General features: G+C 37.7%; 1 protein-coding gene across 1 annotated transcript in view; it reads right to left on the bottom strand.

Moving 5' to 3' along the window:
* Positions 1-24,481: 24,481 nt before the first annotated feature.
* The window catches only part of DCTN5 (dynactin subunit 5), a 539,047-nt gene continuing 538,925 nt past the window's right edge, over positions 24,482-24,603 (bottom strand). The window contains exon 7 of the mRNA XM_044089230.1: positions 24,482-24,603. This exon is cut by the window's right edge and continues 785 nt beyond it. The gene's annotated coding sequence lies outside the window, so the exon portion shown is untranslated.

Here is a 24,603-nt window from a genome sequence, read left to right as displayed (position 1 = left end):
TTTACTGGAGCTGGAGGTAGGGAGTCAGGGTTTAAGCTGGATTCAGTGTACACATCATCCACAATATCGAACACTGGCGGAATAGCAAGGGGGCTGTGTTGCAGCAATAAAAGGAAATCTCTGAGCCTTTTCTTGGATCCTGAGTAATCCTGGCCTTCCCAATGGAAATGTTCCCTCATGGTATGCAAGGTCTCCCCAAAGGAGTAGTCCACAGGCGGAGAGGCTGATGGAATTGATTCCTCAGCATTAGAATCCTCATAAGGGGGGAAGGAATATCCTAGGTCTGAGGATGAATCTGAAGAAATGGACACCTGGTCGGAAGATTCATAGTCTGCATCCTGTCTGGGCCTTTTATGAGGAGGGGGATATGACCCCCTGATTAGGGTGATTAAATCTTCGGCCATTTTGAGCATTTGTTTCTTAGGCATGGAAGCCTGTCCTGGAGAATGCTGTATCTGTTTCTTTGTTTTTAAGGGGCCTTAGACTTAGCAGAGGATTTAATGGTTAACTGGGTAGGTCTGAAGACACCCTCTGAGGCTTTGGATTGCTCAGCTACTTCGGTTCCTTCAGAAGGGTTAGTTTCGGTAGGCTGAAAACATAGAGCATCCGAAGACCCAGCCAGCTCCATGTGGGAGTTGAAGGTGGTCTGTGGTTCTGGGGAAGCGGTCGTCAGGGGCTGCGTAGGCGCCTTGCTGAAAACCGGAGAACCAGCAACCGGCCTAGAAGAGGCCTTGTTGTCAGTTTTGGGCCTCGGATGCCTGTCCTTGTCTTTGCTCTTTTTATGTAATCCGGTCGTCGGAAGTTCCGACGGCATAGTGTAATAGAATTTTCTGCCAAAATAATGTCGGGCAAAAACAAACCGATGTTTAATAGTGCGCTTGTTAAACCTAGCACAAAACCGACAACCAGTGACGTTGTGGTCTGGGCCTAGGTATGGAATAAAATAGGAGTGGAAATCCTTATGAGGTATTTGCTTCCCACAAGAAATACAGTTATTAACTTTTACTGACATCGGTCTGAGGCAAGAAAAAGTTTCCCCAACGGGGTGCTTAGCTTTGTAGAAGACTTCGGTTCTGGATTTGGAATGAAAATCTCAGGAGTCGGCCGACCGGCACATGCGAACTGCTTCTGCTTCGGGCACCGGGCGGCAAGAAAGAATGAAGAAAATGGCGTTGGCTGCATCTTATATACCCCTGTCGCACTGACGTCAGGGAGGAGGCAACAGCAACCGACGCCGGACCAAGACTTTGGAACTCAGGCCGACTGGGGAACCGCCTGACAGCAGGATAACCCAAGTGTAATGACTGCAGCATTGTAACACGATCAACATCCTCCAAACACTGGATCCTACCCAGTTCAGCTTTGTTAAGGGAAGATCATGCCTCCTAAGCCTGGTGGACTTATTTGAGACAGTTACCAAGGTTATAGACAAGGGATAGGTGGTCCACACAGCCTACCTAGACCTCGCAAAGGCCTTCAACACCATTACCCATTTAGGTATTATAGACAAGCTCACCAGCCTGAACATAAACCCCTACGTCACAAGATGGGTTGTCAACTGGCTCATGGACAGAACCCACATGGTAAGAGTTGAGGGTGCTAGGTCTGAATCTAAACCGGTTACAAGTGGCATTGCCCAGGGCTCAGTCCTAGGACCCCTCGTGTTCGGCATATACTTCCTCAGAGGTACAGGCAAGCACAGGACGACTATGGTTGACCAAGCTCACAGACAATTGCAAACTAGAGGCTATAACTGACTCTCCGGATGACACAGACATCCTCCAAAAGGGTCTCATTGAGACAGATACCTGGTGTCAAAACCATGGCCTCAAGCTAAATGCCAAAAAGTGTATAATCATTCCCTTTGGAAAAAACAAAGTACCCACAAACTACCACATAGGTGGTAGCCCCCTAAATACGGACGACATAATAAGGGATCTGGGGACCTAAGTAGATATTAACCTCTCCTTTGATAATCACATTGCCAAAGTGGTTAGAAAATCCTTCTATGCAGCCCACCTAATCACAAAAGGGTTTGCATCCAGATTAAAGGAGGTCATTGTGCCCCTTTATGCATCACTCATTAGACCCATCATAGAGTACAACACCCCATTCAGGATGTACCTTACAAGACACCCGCAACAGCTGGAAAGACCACAGATGTACCTCACCAAGGGAATCACTGGCCTCAAACAGATGCCCAATGCAGCTCGACTAAAAAAACTCCAGCTGTACTCGGTTGCATACCGCCTACTCAGAGGTGATCTCTGCCTGACATACAAGGCCATCTCCAACCCAGAATTGATGGACATGCTCCACCTAAAGAAAACCATATCCCCAAGAGCCACATGCTCTAGGGATCTAAACCTCACCACAACAATAAATAGATCATGCTGGAGGGACAGATTCCTGTCTCAGAGATTTCCCATGCTCTGGAACAAGATTCCAATCTACATTAGGCAGAGCTCCTCACTAACCCTCTTCAAGAGAAACCTTGATGAGTGGATGGGAAACAGAAAGTTTACCCTGGGATCACTTTAATGGCTCTGCTGGACAGAGGCAGAGGGAACTAATCTAAGGGGGCGGCGAATGCCAACACATTCCGGCTAGACTTATGCCTTCGGGCAGATAGCCTAGTATCTACCTATGAACCTATACATTTCAAATATGCCCAATCTACTATTTATCATTCTCTGTAATATATTCATTTGTATGCAAGTCAAACTATCCACTAAAGACCTATCAATCATAAATATATACACAAATATTTATGCACATAAGATACTTATTTATGCACATAAGATAAACACAAACATCCACTTTAAGTAAACAGAATGTCAATATGAATGAAATGGAACTATACTGCTAACTCTATGTTAAATGTAAACAAAACTTCCATATAGTCTTATCTGCTTATATCAAGTGTACGACTGTATCACCCTACCAATATGCCTACTTCAGTATTATTTTATTCTCTATTACCTATTAGTATTACATAGTAAGCAACACTTAAAAACTACACTTTCTGTATTCCATAAACACAAATATAAGTATATAATCATATATTAATGATATCACCCACATATCACTGTATAATTTCAGTTCATACAAGAATGTATTACTCTGCAACTCCTTTTCCTTTTACTTTATGTATTAATTACTATGCATATCTTGTTTCTTTAATAACTTACTATTTTTAAAATCATATAACTCATTTAATAATGTGGAACTTCGAAGAACAAGTTACACATGTAAGACACCAAATCTTAACTGGGAAGACAATAAGTATAGCAGTCAGTGCAGTTCAAATGATGAAAACATGCATTCACATACTCATACTGTCAAATATACCTTTACCTCATTCTTTGCTAAAAAAAGAAGCTTTAATTTCATTTAGAACTAACAATCTTTTAACTTATTAACATTAAAACTTTATATTTAATTTTCACCTTGTTTAGTCTTCTTCTCTGCCTCTGAGGCTTTGTGGAAGTATTTCCTGTTTCAAAGGATGTTTAAAGGTCAGAGAGTTCTTCCTGAAGCTACAGTAAGTCTACAACGTCAAAGTGGGGCTTCTGTGAGTGAGAAATAGCTCAAGACTTGTTTGAAAGCTTGAAAAACATTTACATATGATACTGGCAGGAACAGTGCTTAGCTTCACTTTTAAACTTGTAACAGCCCATGACAGCATCAGGTGAGCTGTTACAGAACAGAAAGCAGTTCTAAATGGACTTTTACATGAAAAAAATAATTGTAAAGCTGTTTCATGAAGAAAAAAAGTGTACCTTTTATTCAACATCAGAATCACTCAGGGAAGCAAGTTTACCATTCTGTATAAGCCATATACTAACAGCTAAATATTTAGTAGGAGAGAGAGAAAGAGAAAAAACACACAGTATTAAAATATCATTGTTACAGAGTTTGTTCTTCTTTAAATATCTAATATTTGCTTATTATTAGCACAGACCTCATATATGTTATACCATTTAATTAAACTATACAGTAACAAAACACTTTAAGCTGTTATTTGAATATGAATACTATTAACCTCAGAAAGACTAGTTCCCTAGCTTTTGTTCGTGTTATTCAACATAAATCTATATATAGAACAGATTGAATATGTAACTTTGTACTGAAACAGTATCTGTAAGATCAAATAAAAATGGTTATAACCTTGTTTCAGATGATGCTCTTATTTAGAAGTTAAGGAGAACAAGAGTATATTGAACTTACAATCTGACCGATATTTCATTCATTTGCCTCTAGATTTTTTACTTTGTTTTTCTTTTAAATTCCATCCATTTCTTGTGGCTTGTGTTTTTACACCCATCAGTGTCCAATCCATACCTTCCATCTTGTCCAAAAGTTTCTTCTTTTGTACAAACTCCACTGCTTCAATTTGTGGTGTTGAATGTTTTTGTTCCTCAGATAAAAAAATCCTTATTTTAGCCGGGAATACAAGCTGTGCTTTGATGTTTACTTTCTTGAAGTATTTTATTGCATGGCTTTCTTTTAGTCATAATAGAAGTGGAATAGTCATTATCAAAACAAAACCAGGAAAAGCTCACCAGACCCGGACCAAACCAAAACGGAAGATAGCAGTTTTCAATGGATGTAGTAAAATTAAGTTAACCTGCTGTAAGATACAAGCTGGTGAACCAAACAGAGCAAATAAAAAGTCAGCTGCATAAATGTTGAATTTCTTCCAAAGATGGTAAAAAGCAGTCCAAATAGTTCCACCACAAAGCTTTTATTCACAAAACACCAAGCCTGGACAATTCCAGGCTTTTTCAAGGTTAAATTTCAAATGAGGCCACACTGCTTTTATACACTAGTTAATCGGCCAATTGAACAATTAAGTTCATCATTAAAATGATTCAATCTACTTTTTAAAGTGCAAACGTGCAGTGTTGTTACTGAAATTCCTCTTATTTTAAAACAAGTGTGTTGCAGGTAAATACTAAACAAGACAAAATACCTAACAAACATACAGTTCAAATATTGTTAGAACCTGAATCTTTTTATAAAACCATTCAAGTTAGCAATTTCTACTAAACACTCTTAGGTCACAAGTTTGTCTAAACTTAAAAACTACTCATTTAAAAACATCAGTAAAAATAAAAATAACATAACTTATAACTATAAAAAATTCTTAAGATATAAAATATCATATTATTTTAGAAGGAACAGAAAAAATACCCATTGTAATTGCTGTTGGAATTAATTTGTTGTCCACTGTACTACAAAACAATTCGTGTTAATTCATTGTGTTATTCCTAATATTCATAATTGATTTTTATTTAAATTAATTATATATTGTTTATCTTTTTTTAAAAACTACTAAGTTCAAATAGCCCAACTATTCCTAAAAATTGTAAATTTATACACTTGTATATGTGAGTTGAAGGAGTTTAAAGCTTGTTCCTTCTCATTTTCAGTATGCTATTAATGCTAATGCTTTCATTCATACCAGGACTCCTTGAAGCATCTAATTTAATTTGCCAGGTTAACTCTCTAGTTTCCAAATAGGTTTCCCAGTCACCTCCTGGGGTCATTGGTGACTCTTTCTAAGATGAAAAATTTTATACACATCTTGTCACAGATTAGAGAGTGTTTATAGAAAGCATTAGTATTTTTCTTTCTTTCAATTTCATATGTGTGTTCAGATATACGTTTTTAAGGGTTCTAGTGGTTTTACCCACATAGAAACCATTACAAAAAGTGCAAATGCCAAGGTAAACTATACCTGTAGTATTACAATTGTAGTGGCCCAACGCTCTTAAAGTGCAATTCCTAGCAGGAATGAATATTTTATCAGCATTTAACAGGAACTTACATTGTCTACATGCCCCACATTTGAAAGTTCCATTCTTCCTGTGTGGGGATGTGGTGTTAAAGGTGTTCCTTATGCTGGTATTCTGTTCTAACATTCCTTTAATATTTATGTCCCGCTTTCTAATGAAAGTTAGTGACCTTGGTAAATAGTTCTTAATGTCTTCTTGTGATGTGAGCATGGACCAAAAAGTTTGTAGTGTATTTTCAATAAAAGCAGTATCTTTAGTGTATGTGTAACTAAAACTGTTTTGTGTGTCTTTATTTTCTTTGCTCCTGTTGTTGATAGCCAGAAGACCTTTACTTAACAAAGGTGGGAACTCAGAGTCTCTTTTTCTTACTATCTCTTCAGTTATCATATTAATTAACTGAAGTGGGTACCCCCTTTCTACTAGCATGTTAGCTAGATTTGCAGCCTCCTTCAAAAAGGCTTCTAAGGTACTGCAGATTCTCGATGCTCTAATCAACTGGCTCCTTATAATTCCCTTCTTAGTATAAAAGGGATGTGAACTCTCAAAGTGCAGGAATGTGTTAGAATATAGGGGCTTCCTAAAAATAGTTGATTCAAAGTGTTCCCCTTTGTTGTCCTTGGTAAGAAGGATGTCCAAATAATGCAATGAATTAGTGTCAAGTTCGTAAGTAAAGAACAAGAAGTTAGTTGTTGTGTTGATGTATTCAAAGAACTCCAAAAAACATTCTTTTGAACCCTGCCACAATAAACAAATGTCGTCAAGGTATCGTTTGTAAAAAAGAATGTTATGCTTCCACCTTGAAGAATGTATGTAATCTTGTTCCCATTTGTGCAGGACAATGTTCGCATAAGATGAAGCACAAGGGGAGCCCATGGCTACCCTTTTTCTGCCTAAAATGCTTTCCATTAAAGAAAATGTAATTGTTGTTGAGAATAATTTCCATAAATTCTATCAATAAGTTAATCTGGTTGTTACTTAATTCACTTAAGTTTATCAAAATATCAGAAAACCAGTCAATTCCAGTATCGTGAGGTATACTTGGGAATAATTCTATTACGTCTATGGTAATCATCAAGACGTCTTTATGACAGATGTTAGATGGAATACTGGCCAAAAATTCCCAAGAATCTTTACACACGTAAGGAAGTGTGGAAATAACTGGTTTAATTTTGTGTTCTACATATTTACCTAAAGGTTCAGTGATGCTGTTTGCTCCAGCTACAATTGGCCTAAATTTCAAAGGAAATATTCCTTTGTGAACCTTTGGTATCCCAAATAATATTGGGGTTTTGGATGTGGAACATGTAAATAGTTAAATAGTTCTTCATTTATCACCCCTTGAAGTAAGTGGTCATTTAAAGTGTGTTTGATGTTAGCTTGGGCAACATTAAGTTCATTAATAGATGATTGTTCATAAGTGTTAGAATCCTGCAGAATGTCAAACATTGCTGTGTCATAGTCGGAGGTCTTCATTAAGACCATCCCACCCCCTTTGTCCGGTTTCATAACCCTGATTTTTTGCTCCCTTATCACTTCCATAGCTTCTACTAAGTAGGTGTTAAAATTAAGTGGAGAATCCTGTCTATTTGATAAGTTACCTCTCAGGGTATTTTCAATAAGTTCTTCAAATATTTTTAAACTCGGGTGCAAAGGTGGGTTGAAAAGACTAGACCTAGTGATGTTACTACTGACAGTATGTTGCCCCTTGAAAAGGAGAGAAAGATTGAGATTCCTAATGAACAATTTCAGTTCTATTATTAATTTAGGAACATCATGAGTCTTGATGGAACATAGTTTAACCCTTTGGTAAATAATTCAAAATGAACCGGGGTGATTTCCAAGTTGGTATAATTATAAATGTTAAAGTTGTCAGATGAAACAACAGTAAAGTTAGCATCCGAATTAGAACTCAAACAGGTTTCAGTGCTACTGTTTAATTGTGTGTTCTCCCCCATGCTTGTTGGTATGGGGCATTCAAATTCCTCCCCTGGTCTGCCCTGGGAAAGTAAAACCCTGTGGAGAGTTACTATTTTCTTTTTGTGCTAGTCTTTCACTCCTTCTTAACGGTTCAGGGTTCTGTACATTTCTAGCGTTCTGACCTGCATTTCTTTTTTCATTTTCAACTTCATTAATCCTGGTAACTTGGTTAGATTTCAACCCTAAGGGATAAGCTCTCCTTCTCTGTATTCTAAAAGGTCTCTGTCTAACTTTTTTATTTTTCTGTCAATAACTTTCTGACAGTGCTGGTCTACTTCTAAGAACACTTCATCATATTTCTTCTTGTGTCTAAGAAAATTCTTATGCTTTACAATATTGTCATTTAAAACAGTCAATTCATCCAAAAATACATTGCATTTATTCTGGTAGTCCTTCACCATCAAATCCAACATTTCCAGGCCGGTTTGATTAAAAAGTTCAAGTAGCTGTGTGTGTAAAACTGAACCAGCAATAGCACTGTTGGGAAATTTATAACTTCTAAGGCCTTTCGGCACTCTTTTTGCATTAATGCATTCTTTTAGATAACTAATTTCAAGCTGACAGTTCTTATATGAATACAGCTTGTTACTAAAAGAGTCAAAATCAACATCCAACTGCTGTGTATTCTGGTGAAAAGTACCTTTTTTGAACTCCGGTTGGAGTTCTGTCCATTTTTTAAAATTGAATGAATTCTCCATGTCTCCGCCGTTTGGCGCCCTGTTGTTAAAGTTCTCCTCATGTCTTAATGCTGTCCCAGCTCCTAGTATACCGCTTGTACTAGCGGTGCCATTCGACTCCTCGCCGTACGTAGTCTTTGTTGAAGCAATGTTGCTTGCTGTTGATGCGGTATTGCTAGTAGTTGATTTCCCGGAGGAAAAGAAAAGTCTGTAACTTCGGGCTCCGACTGCCCCGTAAGAACCCTGTTGATATTGGTCAACAGTGCTAGTACTTGATTAAACTCAGATCGAGTTACTGGAGCGTCATCGTTGGTATCCCTTAGAATAAGGAGTGTTCAAAAGATCCGTGGCTGGTGGTTCTTCCGACATCACAGCAAAGAACCAACGAAGCAGATGAAAACCAGAACAAAACCAGGAAAAGCTCACCAGACCCGGACCAAACCAAAACGGAAGATAGCAGTTTTCAATGGATGTAGTAAAATTAAGTTAACCTGCTGTAAGATACAAGCTGGTGAACCAAACAGAGCAAATAAAAAGTCAGCTGCATAAATGTTGAATTTCTTCCAAAGATGGTAAAAAGCAGTCCAAATAGTTCCACCACAAAGCTTTTATTCACAAAACACCAAGCGCTTTCGCCTGGACAATTCCAGGCTTTTTCAAGGTTAAATTTCAAATGAGGCCACACTGCTTTTATACACTAGTTAATCGGCCAATTGAACAATTAAGTTCATCATTAAAATGATTCAATCTACTTTTTAAAGTGCAAATGTGCAGTGTTGTTACTGAAATTCCTCTTATTTTAAAACAAGTGTGTTGCAGGTAAATACTAAACAAGACAAAATACCTAACAAACATACAGTTCAAATATTGTTAGAACCTGAATCTTTTTATAAAACCATTCAAGTTAGCAATTTCTACTAAACACTCTTAGGTCACAAGTTTGTCTAAACTTAAAAACTACTCATTTAAAAACATCAGTAAAAATAAAAATAACATAACTTATAACTATAAAAAATTCTTAAGATATAAAATATCATATTATTTTAGAAGGAACAGAAAAAATACCCATTGTAATTGCTGTTGGAATTAATTTGTTGTCCACTGTACTACAAAACAATTCGTGTTAATTCATTGTGTTATTCCTAATATTCATAATTGATTTTTATTTAAATTAATTATATATTGTTTATCTTTTTTTAAAAACTACTAAGTTCAAATAGCCCAACTATTCCTAAAAATTGTAAATTTATACACTTGTATATGTGAGTTGAAGGAGTTTAAAGCTTGTTCCTTCTCATTTTCAGTATGCTATTAATGCTAATGCTTTCATTCATACCAGGACTCCTTGAAGCATCTAATTTAATTTGCCAGGTTAACTCTCTAGTTTCCAAATAGGTTTCCCAGTCACCTCCCCTGGGGTCATTGGTGACTCTTTCTAAGATGAAAAATTTTATACACATCTTGTCACAGATTAGAGAGTGTTTATAGAAAGCATTAGTATTTTTCTTTCTTTCAATTTCATATGTGTGTTCGTATATACGTTTTTTAAGGGTTCTAGTGGTTTTACCCACATAGAAACCATTACAAAAAGTGCAAATGCCAAGGTAAACTATACCTGTAGTATTACAATTGTAGTGGCCCAACGCTCTTAAAGTGCAATTCCTAGCAGGAATGAATATTTTATCAGCATTTAACAGGAACTTACATTGTCTACATGCCCCACATTTGAAAGTTCCATTCTTCCTGTGTGGGGATGTGGTGTTAAAGGTGTTCCTTATGCTGGTATTCTGTTCTAACATTCCTTTAATATTTATGTCCCGCTTTCTAATGAAAGTTAGTGACCTTGGTAAATAGTTCTTAATGTCTTCTTGTGATGTGAGCATGGACCAAAAGTTTGTAGTGTATTTTCAATAAAAGCAGTATCTTTAGTGTATGTGTAACTAAAACTGTTTTGTGTGTCTTTATTTTCTTTGCTCCTGTTGTTGATAGCCAGAAGACCTTTACTTAACAAAGGTGGGAACTCAGAGTCTCTTTTTCTTACTATCTCTTCAGTTATCATATTAATTAACTGAAGTGGGTACCCCCTTTCTACTAGCATGTTAGCTAGATTTGCAGCCTCCTTCAAAAGGCTTCTAAGGTACTGCAGATTCTCGATGCTCTAATCAACTGGCTCCTTATAATTCCCTTCTTAGTATAAAAGGGATGTGAACTCTCAAAGTGCAGGAATGTGTTAGAATATAGGGGCTTCCTAAAAATAGTTGATTCAAAGTGTTCCCCTTTGTTGTCCTTGGTAAGAAGGATGTCCAAATAATGCAATGAATTAGTGTCAAGTTCGTAAGTAAAGAACAAGAAGTTAGTTGTTGTGTTGATGTATTCAAAGAACTCCAAAAAACATTCTTTTGAACCCTGCCACAATAAACAAATGTCGTCAAGGTATCGTTTGAAAAAAGAATGTTGTGCTTCCACCTTGAAGAATGTATGTAATCTTGTTCCCATTTGTGCAGGACAATGTTCGCATAAGATGAAGCACAAGGGAGCCCATGGCTACCCCTTTTTCTGCCTAAAATGCTTTCCATTAAAGAAAATGTAATTGTTGTTGAGAATAATTTCCATAAATTCTATCAATAAGTTAATCTGGTTGTTACTTAATTCACTTAAGTTTATCAAAATATCAGAAAACCAGTCAATTCCAGTATCGTGAGGTATACTTGGGAATAATTCTATTACGTCTATGGTAATCATCAAGACGTCTTTATGACAGATGTTAGATGGAATACTGGTCAAAATTCCCAAGAATCTTTACACACGTAAGGAAGTGTGGAAATAACTGGTTTAATTTTGTGTTCTACATATTTACCTAAAGGTTCAGTGATGCTGTTTGCTCCAGCTACAATTGGCCTAAATTTCAAAGGAAATATTCCTTTGTGAACCTTTGGTATCCCAAATAATATTGGGGTTTTTGGATGTGGAACATGTAAATAGTTAAATAGTTCTTCATTTATCACCTTGAAGTAAGTGGTCATTTAAAGTGTGTTTGATGTTAGCTTGGGCAACATTAAGTTCATTAATAGATGATTGTTCATAAGTGTTAGAATCCTGCAGAATGTCAAACATTGCTGTGTCATAGTCGGAGGTCTTCATTAAGACCATCCCACCCCCTTTGTCCGGTTTCATAACCCTGATTTTTGCTCCTTATCACTTCCATAGCTTCTACTAAGTAGGTGTTAAAATTAAGTGGAGAATCCTGTCTATTTGATAAGTTACCTCTCAGGGTATTTTCAATAAGTTCTTCAAATATTTTTAAACTTCGGGTGCAAAGGTGGGTTGAAAAGACTAGACCTAGTGATGTTACTACTGACAGTATGTTGCCTTGAAAAGGAGAGAAAGATTGAGATTCCTAATGAACAATTTCAGTTCTATTATTAATTTAGGAACATCATGAGTCTTGATGGAACATAGTTTAACCCTTTGGTAAATAATTCAAAATGAACGGGGTGATTTCCAAGTTGGTATAATTATAAATGTTAAAGTTGTCAGATGAAACAACAGTAAAGTTAGCATCCGAATTAGAACTCAAACAGGTTTCAGTGCTACTGTTTAATTGTGTGTTCTCCCCCATGCTTGTTGGTATGGGGCATTCAAATTCCTCCCCCCTGGTCTGCCCTGGGGAAAGTAAAAACCCTGTGGAGAGTTACTATTTTCTTTTTGTGCTAGTCTTTCACTCCTTCTTAACGGTTCAGGGTTCTGTACATTTCTAGCGTTCTGACCTGCATTTCTTTTTTCATTTTCAACTTCATTAATCCTGGTAACTTGGTTAGATTTCAACCCTAAGGGATAAGCTCTCCCTTCTCTGTATTCTAAAAGGTCTCTGTCTAACTTTTTTATTTTTCTGTCAATAACTTTCTGACAGTGCTGGTCTACTTCTAAGAACACTTCATCATATTTCTTCTTGTGTCTAAGAAAATTCTTATGCTTTACAATATTGTCATTTAAAACAGTCAATTCATCCAAAAATACATTGCATTTATTCTGGTAGTCCTTCACCATCAAATCCAACATTTCCAGGCCGGTTTGATTAAAAAGTTCAAGTAGCTGTGTGTGTAAAACTGAACATAGTCATTATCAAACCTCATGGAGTTGCCTCTTATTTTAATAGGAGAGTGAGCTCAGTCTGTTTTCAGGACTAAGTCTTTATCTTGACCTAATATGAATTTAGCGGAGAAGGTGGATTTTTTTTTCTTCAGGTAAGTTTAGGGACTTAGGAGGCCAGTTAATTAAAAAATAAAAACACGTTGTCTCCTCCTTCCTTCTCTGGTATTTTATAGATTCTTATGTTATTTCTTCTTGACCTGCTTTCACGAGGTTCTATTTTTTTCTATAAGTTCAGAAATCTGAAATGGGATTCTCATTTTCAGCCACTCTCCCATCAATGTCATTTACTGCTTCTTCAATTGCTGTTATTTGCTGTCTGTTAATTAATCACATTATTCAATAGCTCCATCTGCTTATTTTCTTCTTTAATATTGTCCATTTTCAACTCCAGTTTATCTATTTTTGATGGAAGATCCTGGATACTGGTTAGTATAGACTGCAGTTCTTTTTTTCATTATAGATTCTTGTATAGTTCCTTTTGAGCGAGTCATTGCAGTAATGAAACAATAAGTTGTTCTGCTAGGAAAAAAGTAACAGAAAAATCACAGAGACTTTTCTGTAAAAATGTTACAGATAACTCCTTAAATATTAATTTCCCTGTAAAAAAGACTATAAGCTGAATTTTCCAATAAAAATCCTGTCAGAATAAATCAAAATACACAGAGCAAAGTTTCAGTGCTGCTCACAGCTCTCGGTCTTGGCCACTCCCCCCATTTTTACATTCTTAATAATCCTGTCCACTTCCAACCTACCAATACTTTTATACATTTCTTTAGTTCTTAAGTAATCACCTTTACCACAATTGCTTCATATTTACTGGCCAGTTTAATAACAGTATTTTTATTCTATTCAAAACTCATCAATGTCCTTTGTTGCTCAACAGTCAAATTATTGAAATCACAGGAAATATAAGTGTTATATAATGAATAAATGTCCTGTTCACAGACCTTCTCAAAGGAATTAACAATTGGATGACTCACAGGCATGAAGTACTGGGCCGCTTAAATTGTCCAAGCCCAGAATTTATTTCAGGAAGCATAGGTTTTAAATTTAAATTCCATGTAAACAGTCTAAGTTCTGTTAAACTGTCCTCCAATCTCCCATATTAGGCAGGTATAAACAGCATGCCTTTATTCAATAGCAAAGTCTGTTTCATTCAAAACATAACTGGAGATGTTATGTACAATTTTAGAATAGTCACCTACCTGATCTTGTTCTGTGAGTGCCTGCATGTCCCAAGACATAGTGAAAGAGAAAAGAAAAGGGAAATCCTATGGGTTTTTCATTTTGATTGCAATACTAGTGGTAGCTTCAGTTGTTCCATGGTTGATGAAAAATCCATAGGAGTAACTGGATGTATCGTACATGGTCTAATCACTTTAAAACCTTCACCTCATGTCACAGATTGAGATAAGGAGGGCTGTTACAGGAACAGTTTTTCACAGCTGAACTACTAGAGGACACACCAGGATCTGGAACCACTATATTATTTTGATAACATTGTACATCCACTGTTGTCTTATTCTTATTTTTGTTTCTATTACTGTGGCCAGATCTAGTTTTCACAATAGTAACACTCACTGGGATGTCAGTTTCAGCGTTCCTCTCTTTGGGTCACTGAAAAACATAGCCATTTGAAATCATTTATATCCCTTTGATGTTTTTTTTTCTTTTTAATTGCAGCTAGTCACTGTTCAAAACTGGCCAATGCATCAAGCATTACATCAAAAGTTATTATCAGTTTCTGACAGGGGGGATAGTACTACATTACTGCCTACTGTGTCTCCAGGCATTTCTGAGGTAACCTCCTACTGATACCTCTAGGCATCAAGTATTGCTTGTTCATATTTGCATTAACAATTCCAAAGCCATGCTACATACACGGTACCATAAGATTTCATCTTAAAGCAAACATGATGGCAAACACAACTGTATTGATATTTGACCTCTGGCTAATGCAGCTAAAGAGATATTTGTATTTTAATAATTTTCACATTTCTCTAAATATCTCAACATTCAGGTAACACAGACAGAACTGCATAGCCTCATAAGAAAGTTCACAGCTGTATGAAGAAAATCCTGCTGATAGTATGTGTCTTGCTTGAATGATTACCAAAATACCATAAGCTGTTTATACAAAATTAAATTTCACTGCCTTTACTTTGGCTTATAAAATCTAGTTTAAAGCATCAATCTAAATTGATGCCACTAATAGAAAGATTAATTTATCCTGACTAGTTTGCCATTTACAGTTTTCTAGTAACACTTAAGGTTCCAGAAATATGAATATTTGTTTAAACAGTAAGGTGATAACTTATATTTTTAAGGTTCAAGCCAGGCCCACTGGGAGTTAACAGAATACACTCAAAAGAGCTGTACTGGAGGGAATAAGCTAATTCAGCACACAAATCATTTACATCTTTTAGAAGGTGATTTTATATCAGTTCAAAGAATTCAAGCATTAACTTCATATAATCTAAGCTTACCTTCAAATTTAAGCATTGCCACTTCTTCAAATATTCAAAATACTTATTCCCATAAGTAAGCATCTTTAAAATTCATAGCCCCCTAGGTATGATGCCATGTTTAATATAAGCATCAAAACTAAACCTTTGCCATTGTAGACAAAGTCACAAAGCCTACGTTCAAGCCGAGTTATTTTATCTTTAAGTTTAGATGAAGGTACTTTACTGTAATCAACATCGTGCTGTTCCTCCACTGAAGCATCTCCATCCTTTAGTAATGGATTCTGTCTAACCAGTAACAGAGAATCAAAACGGGACTGTATATCAGAACAGAGCCATAGCCAGATTACATAAAGCTGTTCCATTCAAACTTCACTGATTTCCAGCTTCTTCCACAATTACCATGTCCTGTGGGCACACCTAAATCCAAAAAGTACAAACAACAAAAAGTAACTCAAACAGATAAAAGCTGAACCAGAACACCACAAGAAACAACAAATAAAACTTCACAGCTCAAGGACACCACTGCAAGAAACTTTACTGAGCACAGGCTTTTGTACAACATCCTTCTACAGATGCAGTAAAGGTTTTTTGAGTATAGCAGCAGCGATCTTAAATAAAATTAGTTAAAAAGTCACATAACCACATTCAACCAATAAGAACAAACAATATGCATTCAAATTCAATCAAATGCATAATAAATCCTAATTTCTATTTAAAATGTTTTAAGAATAATCTCTGTGTACAGAGAGAAAATAATATGATTAGATATATAGGTTTTGGGCTGATCAGCACCTGGGATTGAATGGTATGTTTAGTTTAAAACCTGTATTGAAGTTAAGATCCCTTAAGACTTAGAAATAGATCTATGTGCTGTCTCAATATATAGAATTATCTATATTTTTGCCGGATTGTCACAGGTCTTCTCTCATACACTCTTTGCTGTGTATCCTTACTTCCTCTTGCTTTCTTCCAGTCTTTCTTCCAAATCTTCTTCATATTTTCTTCTGCTTTTCTACATGACTGAACCACCATAAATTGGCTTCTGCCCTTATCTTATTTCTTCTTCTGTCTCAATATGTATATCTTACCACCTGCTTCAAGCACTTCATCTCCATCACTTGTAGCATCTCAACTGCTCAATCTTCATTCACAAGCTTATGCATCATACAGTAGTACTGGTTGCACTACTGTTTTGTATACCTAACCTTTCAGCTCTATAGCATGTTTCTGTCACATACTACTCTAAACACTATGCTAGTTGGCTGCAGCCCCTCTGAGTTTAGTGTTGTCCTCCTCATTCAGAATTCCCTTCTCCTCAACTACCTCTCCCAGTTACTTCAGCTGTTAACCTGCTCCACTATTCCTCTTCTATCTCAATTTTCAGCTTCTTCTGATTCCCATTTCCTGCCATGATGACAATCTTGTCTGTACTTAGCTGCATTCCATTAGACCTCAGTTTTGTATTCCATTCCCCTATAATTTTCAGAAATTTCTGTTCAGAGTCTGCTTGCAATGCCACATCATCTGTATACAGCAGTTTTGTTAATCTGTCTCCTCTAACCTGCTTGCTAATGTAACCACCACTATGATTTAGCAGTGGACTCAGAGGTGGATTTGGATGTACACCCACTCCCAAATACTGTTCTTACTTGTATCACTGCATCCTTGATCACAGCTTACACTAATTCTATGAATGTTTTTGTGATTTCAAACCATTGCTGTTCTGCCCAAATTATCTTTCACTGGATCTTGTCATATGTTTTCACCAAGTCTGTGAATGCCCAATTGGACTCTTTCCTGATCTCTAGCTTCTTCTCCATTATGTCTGTCTCGCTGCAAAAATCAGGTCTGTTGAGCTACATTCAGATCTGAATATGAACTGCTCATCTCCCATCTTTACTTTCTACTGCTCTGCATATTTATCAGTTACCCTCACAGCACTTTAATGCTGTGTGACAAGAGTTGATACCTCTATACTGCCCAAAACTGTGAATACTCCCTTTGTCCTTGTACACTGGCATTAAAATGCATATCTGGTCATCAGAGATAAGCTCTCCTCTCCATAGTGTTACCACAGGGCCATTTTCCCTCAACTCACCAAACATTTTATGATACCTGGCATGACCTTTATTTGAGCCTGCTGCTTTCCCATACTTCATTTTCCATGGTATTGTTCCTACTACTTCTGTGATAGGCTCTTCATTCTTATTAAAGTTTATACTTTATCATCCCATTTTTTTTAAGTTTTAGTTTTTATGACTTCACCATTTGCTACTTTGTCACTTACTCTTGTGCACAGATCACAATGCATTAAGTGCAGTTTGTGTTTTACTCCTGTTTTTACTATGTTACAGAACACAGACTTTAACACGGGGCAGAAGCTAGGAGTGCAGAAAAAAATCTGTTAAATAAGCATTTACAATTTACAGCAACCACTGATGAAGACTAATGTTTTTGAAATGCAAACTCTTTTTGAGTGAAGAATCCATAACTTAAAGGTTGTTCTGCCTACACAAACGTGCTTTGCAAACGGCCCTGAATAAGACAAAGCAAGAACTGAAATGAATGAATAAATCACTGCACTGAAGTCAATGCCTAGAATGATGTGCTAACATTGCTCCCTTCTTGTATTATGAAAATAAGTAAAGATCTTCACAAATGTATTCTTCACTACCTGTAAGTCACCAAAGCTTGTAAATTATAGCCTGACTACACACATTCCTACAATGTATGAACTGCTCAACTTCCAAGGAACTGTGACAAAAAGATAAAATGCTTGTCTTCCCAATTTCTTTTCAGGGAGAACACTCCTCAAACTATTCACATTCCGATGTCTCTGTATCTTAGACTGAGTGATCACTGACAGGTATTCTCAGAGAAGTACAAACCACAGACCAACCACTTACTAATAAATAAGCAAGTATACAAGCAAGCAATGAAATTTGAAGCAAATGTCAACCTGGGCCACTATGCACAAGTAAGTACAGTTGTGCAAGAACTTACCATAATAGTAGATGTTCTACTGATTCACTGTTGCAGTATTTCAAACTGTTAGGATATCTTGCCAGATAACCTGGATGTCCAGCTAGGGTACCAAAGCCAAAAACTTGCAAAAAGTCATACATCCAACATTTGACCTAAGCCTGTAGGCATAAGGGTACATAAGTGGATGCATGAGTGCAAAACCTTAGACTATCTCCAAGCCAGGAAGTCAGTAGACACCTGAGGAAACTAGAGTAACGGGGTCAGCTAAGAGGTAGATGGCAGAAAATGGCTCTGCCTTGGTCCTTGAAAAGGGGTAAGAAATGTAGGACAAAGCAGATAGCACTGTGGGAAGGAAAACTGCAATCAGCAGGATATCTACTGTTGGTTAAGCTCTTACAGAACTGTATTATGCCCTTCCTTAATTCACTGTCAGCAGTATTCCAAGCTGTTGGGTGATTCCCAAAGCCCAAGTAGTGTAAAGGGTGGTTGGATGAGACACAGAAGAGCAGTCAAGCATTCGTGAAAGGACTGATCTGGAAAAGGCAGCTCTGGATTTGGAATGGGTATCTACTCTGCAATGCTTGGCAAAAGTATTCACACAGAATGAAGTAGCTGCTTCTAAGATAGCTCTTGAGTCTACCACCTCACACAAAGCTCCAGAAGGGGACACTGCTCTGGTAGAATATGCCTTCACTGAAGAATGTAAAGATTTGCCTTGGTGAGTGTAACAAAATGAGATGGATTTTGAAATCCACTTAGCAATGAAGTGCTTTGAACCTGGACTACCAAGCTTGGTTTCTTGGTAATAGACAAACAACTGGTCAGTGTTGTGGACTGATTTTGCCTTGTCTAAAATAGAATCTGAGCTGTCTATGCACTCTCTCTCTCTTTTTCTTATTTTGTGGGTTAGGAAAAAAGTAGGGAGATTGATGGTCTGAATGATGGACAGTTTATTTTCAAAAATTTAGGAAAAAAAAGAGGGACTGGCCCTCAGACACTCTGTTCTTATGGAAGATAAGAAAGGAAGTGGATGCCATCAGGACCAGCAGCTCAGCGACTTGATTAGCTGAGGTAAGAGCAACTAGGAATATGGTTTTCCAAGTACAAAATTTGTAGGAAATGGAAGCTGCTGGCTCAAATGTGGAAGACTTGAGTTTTTCTGGAACAAAGTTAAGGTCCCAAGAAGGTGGAACAGCTTTCCTAGGAGGCTTTAGGTGGAGTACACCCTTCAGAAACTGCTTTACCTCCAGTCTAGACAGAAGATGAGGGTCTAGAGGTAAGCAAGCAGAAATGGCCGAGATTAGTGCTTTGATGAGTATACCAGACCAGCTTTTAAGAGCTCACAAAAATAAGACAGGAGAATGGGAGGGCCTGTGTTTATAGGAACCTGTTAATTAGCATGACACTAAACAGAAAATAGTTTCCATTTAACCACGTAATATTTCCAAGTAATAGGTTTCTTTGCATCCCGGAGAACCTGAAGTATGTCCTCAGAAAAATGGTGTCTGAAAGGGATAAGAACCCGATCATCCATAGTGTCAGGTAAAGAGATGAGAGGTCGTGTACAGAAGTGAGCCTCTCTGTTGTGCAAGTCCACAGAGTGGTGAGGACCCCCTGGCAAGGTAGTCGAGAAGGGGGAACCAATGCTGCCTTGGCCAAAAGGGAGTCACAGGTAGGATCTTTGTTTTTTTTCTCTCTGGATCTTTAGTAACACCTTTGGGAGAAGTGGAAGAAAGGCATATAAGAACCTCCCTTGCCAATGAAATGACATGGTGTCTGCTGTCCATGCTTGATGACAAGCAGTCCTGCAGCAGAAAAAAGGAAGTTATTTGCTGTGGAATACCCCATTTGTGCATTACATCTAGGAAGACCTCCCTGTTCAGCATCCATTCCTGAGAGCCTTCCCTTTATCTGCTTAGAAAATCTGCCAGGACACTGTCTTTTGAGGAGATGTAAATAACCTGAAGGAAGGTTTGTCTTTATGGCCTGATCCCACACCATAAGAGCTAGTCTGCATAGCTAATAGGATCTGGACACCCCCCCCCCATTTATGAACCGCTTGACTACTGTGATTTCTATGAAAATTCAGAGACACCCTAGTCCCTAGGAGTAGGAGATAATCTGCAGGGCCTGAATTAGTGCCCACATCTCCTTCAGGTTATGTTCTGACTTCAGACTTTGTGGGTATAGGCTCTGAATTCTGAGGGAGCTTGTTCATGCACCCTGTGCAATGTCTGAAGCATCTGTTTGCAACTCCTGCTGCAGTGTATGCATTTTGAAAGGTAGGCCTGTGTTGATGTTTACCTGCTACCATTGGATATCCTTCATTAAGTAGGAGACAAGAGAAATAGAGAAATCAGAGTCCAGAGGATGGGAAGGCCAACACCAGATGGATTTAAGGTACCACTAGATCTTTCTCATATAGAGTCTGGCAAAGGGGACCACAGGTATGGTTGCAGCCATGAACCCCAGTGTCCTGAGGATTTCTCTTGCTCTGCAAGTCTGAAGAGGTAGAAGAGTGGAAGTAACTGGAGCGACTCTGTACCTTGTCTGGAAGTAGGGAAACCTGCATGAGTTTGATGTTTAGTCTGCATCCCAAGAAGACTAAGTCTTGGGGTGGTTCCAGTGTGGATTTATTGAAGCTGATCATGAACTCCAGACTTTGGAGTAGAGACACTGAAGTTTGTGGAGAGAGTGTTCCCCAAAATAGGCAGCCAATACTTATTCATTTGGGCCTGATAGTTCAGAGCTCTGAAGACTAAGGTGGAAGAGGTATATACTTTCCTTCTGAAGACCAGGGTGGAAGAGGTACAAGCGTCTTTCCCAATCTATCCAGTGCTCCACTGTCTTTATCTGAAGGAAGGGCATTAGTAGTAGGTAGGGGGTTAAAAGGTTTGTCAGCAGCCACAGAAAACACAACAGGATCTGTTAAGGTATTCTTGTACAGACAGTTTAAATAATCAGGTACGTTATAAAATCTTTCAAGCCTTTTAGGGTCAGGTGGCTGAGAGTCAGGAGCAGTGGAAGTAGAAGCAAAACCATCAAGAAATGCCTCCACAATAGGCTAAAGGAGCAGGAGTGCCTCTAAAAGACTATCTTTTTTGCACATTAGAAAACTGTTTTGATTCCCATTCAAAATGTTTCATCATATTATAGATAGTTTCTCCAAAAGAAGCTTCATCAACACAGAAAACAGAGGAAAGGGATTTTTTTTTTATTAAACACCATTATTGAATTATCACTTGTGACACAGACAATTTACATTTTTATACAAGTAATCAAATCATATTAGCACCTTCACATTTATAAACATTATACATATATATTGGTTCTATACAAAATAAACAAACTAACACTACATAAATCCTTCAATTCCTGCCTTCTCTTAAACCTCACTCCTCCAAAACATGTTTCTGCATGTATCGTTGCCAACATTTCCATTTCCTTCTATGAAATTTATCCCTACACCTTTCTGAAGATCCCACTTCCAGTACTTGTATTTCTGTTATAATATTCATGACTTCAAGTATGGCTGGTTTAGACTGATTTCCACATTCTAGTAATGGCTTTTCTTGGCAATCACCAGAATTAAACTTAACAAGGCTTTATTCTGTCTGAGCAATTCAGATGCTGCATCCCAGCTCAAAAAAGTAATTTCCTTAGTTACAGTCATTTGCTCACCTGGTATTCTTGACAGAGTACTCTGGAGTGAATTTTTAAGAGTCTACCACCTCATTACTATCAGAGAACATCCCCACTGCACCTCCAACATTTGGCATCTACTTGAAGAAAAATTATTTTGAGTCTACTTGGGATATAAAAGTACCCATGAAAACACTTCCAGGCAAAAATCCTAAATCTTCCAGATTTTGTTGCACATTTAGAAGCCATACATATGTCCTCCCATTGTTTCTTTGTGAATTGTTTATCTAGCCTCTCTTCCCAATCTCTTCTGGCCTCCTCCAATTCCTATAACTTTCATGTAATAGTTTATATACCCTACTAGTTATACCTTTTTAACAGCAGCTTCTGTTCTAGACTCAACTAAAAACTCATCAAGTGCAGGTCCTTTCATTTAGGATTCCCCTATCCCTTTCTCTTTGCCTATACTCTGACAGTCTTCCCTATCAGTGATTGCTGTCTCTAGCATGCAGTCCAAATGTCTTCTTGGACTCTTCCCATTCTTTTACCTTTCCCTCTCTGATTATTTGTTCCTTGCTACCTTCCTCCAGGAAATCCCAGCCCCCCTCTTGCCTATTCACTGTACCCATAATTGCAGACATCCTTATCTGCAAAATCATCTTCCTTTATTCCTGTTTTGGCTTAGTTCTTAGTATACTTACATCTACTTTCTGAATATAATACTCTTTTTTTTTCTCCAAATCTTTTGGGTTTCTAATACGATGACAGGAATGGACCCCATTCCTAAGTCAAAGTATGATTAAAGTTCACAAAATTAGTACTGTTTCAATCTTTGATGTTAGCCAAAAGTGCTCTTTGCAGCACCAGCAATGTGCCCAGTAATGACTCCTTCTGCAATTTGTAGGAGTGCATGGACTGGTAACATATCTAAGTATGATTGCAGAAGACCCATTTCTCCTACTACTATTGGAACTGTCTAAGTATCTTTCTTCCACATTGCTCTCGTTTCTGCTTGCAGATCCTGATATTTTATGACTTTGTGTCTCTCTGTACACAAGACATTGTAGTCAATGGGTGTGGCGATTTCAATGATCAATGCTACTCTTGTTTTCTTTTCTTGGACCACTATATCCGCTTTTCTAGCATCTATCTCAGGTGATCCCATGTGATATAAACTTCATCATTTTCTATGATGCTTTGTGGCTCATGTTTCCAGTGTTTCTCAGCCACTTCAGTAGCATAATGTTTGCACAATCTCCAGTGCAACAGTTTTGCCTCATTATTAGCCTTTCAGTATACAGTCCTTCTGCCATGAGTATGTCACAACCAGCAACAAGATATGCAACTGGTTCCAATTCGGTTTTACAAAACTTACATTTGTCTGTTTCTCCCACATGTTCAACAGACTTTGTAACCCAGCGTGTATACAGCCCACTATCTTGGGCTGCCAATATTAACATTTCATATCTTGGTTATGAACATAATACTCTGTTATGGCTGTTGTTGTTCTGCTTAAGGAGCTGTGTCCAAAATCAGGTGAAAGAGAATCTTTATCATTAGAGGAGCCACACGGCCTGGAGAGTAGATCTGAGAGGAGTAGGCCAAGGAGTGCATCAGAGTCTTGAGTCTTGCCTCCTCATCCTCAGAAGATGACTCTAAATGTGTCTTTTGGGGGTGTAGCAGGAACAGATGATGCAAAAGATCATGGCTTGAGAGTCATTATGGCCTAAAACAGGCCCTGAAAGAAATCCATCCACTCCTTTTCCTTGGATCTAAAGGGAGCAAATATTTTTATTTTTCTATTTTTTTTTCTTTTTAGGTGTGACATTTGCTTTCACAAGATGTGGAGGTTCCGAATCCTGATGTACTTTGACAAAAGACAGTGGCATTTCTTCTCTAACTATAATTTGCAATACATCTTTGGATCCTTTGGAGATAATTACACAGGATTTCTCCTTCTCACCAGTGTTGGTAGCATCGGTTGTTTTGGATGTGTGAACCTCAGAAGCCATTCAAGTCTCCAGCAGGGTCGGGCATCTGTGAAGGATTGGGCATAATGCAGGTTCCGAGACTTCAGCAGGTACATTCAAGTCCGAATAGGCAGGCATAATGCTGGGCCTAGGCCTCTTAAATTTCTTTTATGTAGTATGTCAGGGGATGGAAAGATCTGCTGTCTTAGTCTGTGCAAGGCTCTTAAGGGGCTGGATTTCCAACAATGTGTTTTAGGTTCAATGGACTGGCAAATCATATGATTCTTATAATCTTGCTCTGTGCCTAAACAGAAAATGCTCTGGGAGTGGAGAACCTTGTAGGGAATCTGCCAACCACAAAAACACCAAACCTAGTAAGAAAAATAAGAAAGGTTCCCCAATGGGGCACTTATCTGAACCAGTGAATGCCAACGATACCAACAACCATGTATAGAACAGACCAACAGGTGCAAGACCTGCATTCAGACTGACGGTGAGATAGTCTAAGGTTTTATGCTCATATGTCCAATTATGTCCCCTTATACCCACAGGTTTAGGTCATATGTCAAATGTATAGCTCCATGGAAGGTTTTGGCTTTGGTATCATGGCCAGACATCAGGTTATCTAGCAAGATAACCCAAACGTTTTGGAATACTGCAACAGTGATCTTAGAAAGGAAATCGTGAGGATGAAGCAGTCTCCACTTCTGTTCCAAATTATTTAACATACATTTGTTAGCCCACAAAATGCACTTCTCAGGAGTTATGGTCAGGCAGTCAAGTACAAAAAAAAAAATAAACACAAACTATTCAAACTTTTTTTCTTTTATTTGTATGACAGATCAGTTGTTTTGGAAAAGACCTCTTGTGTGCAAACAACTTTATCTCACTGCGGGTAAAAAAAAAATAAAATAAAAAGAATGGCTTGTAA

Source organism: Protopterus annectens, chromosome 12.part0, assembly GCF_019279795.1.
Source record: "Protopterus annectens isolate FY-2018-M chromosome 12.part0, PAN1.0, whole genome shotgun sequence".
Classification (NCBI taxonomy): Eukaryota; Metazoa; Chordata; order Ceratodontiformes; family Protopteridae; genus Protopterus; species Protopterus annectens.
This window is presented reverse-complemented; position numbering and strand designations above follow the sequence as displayed.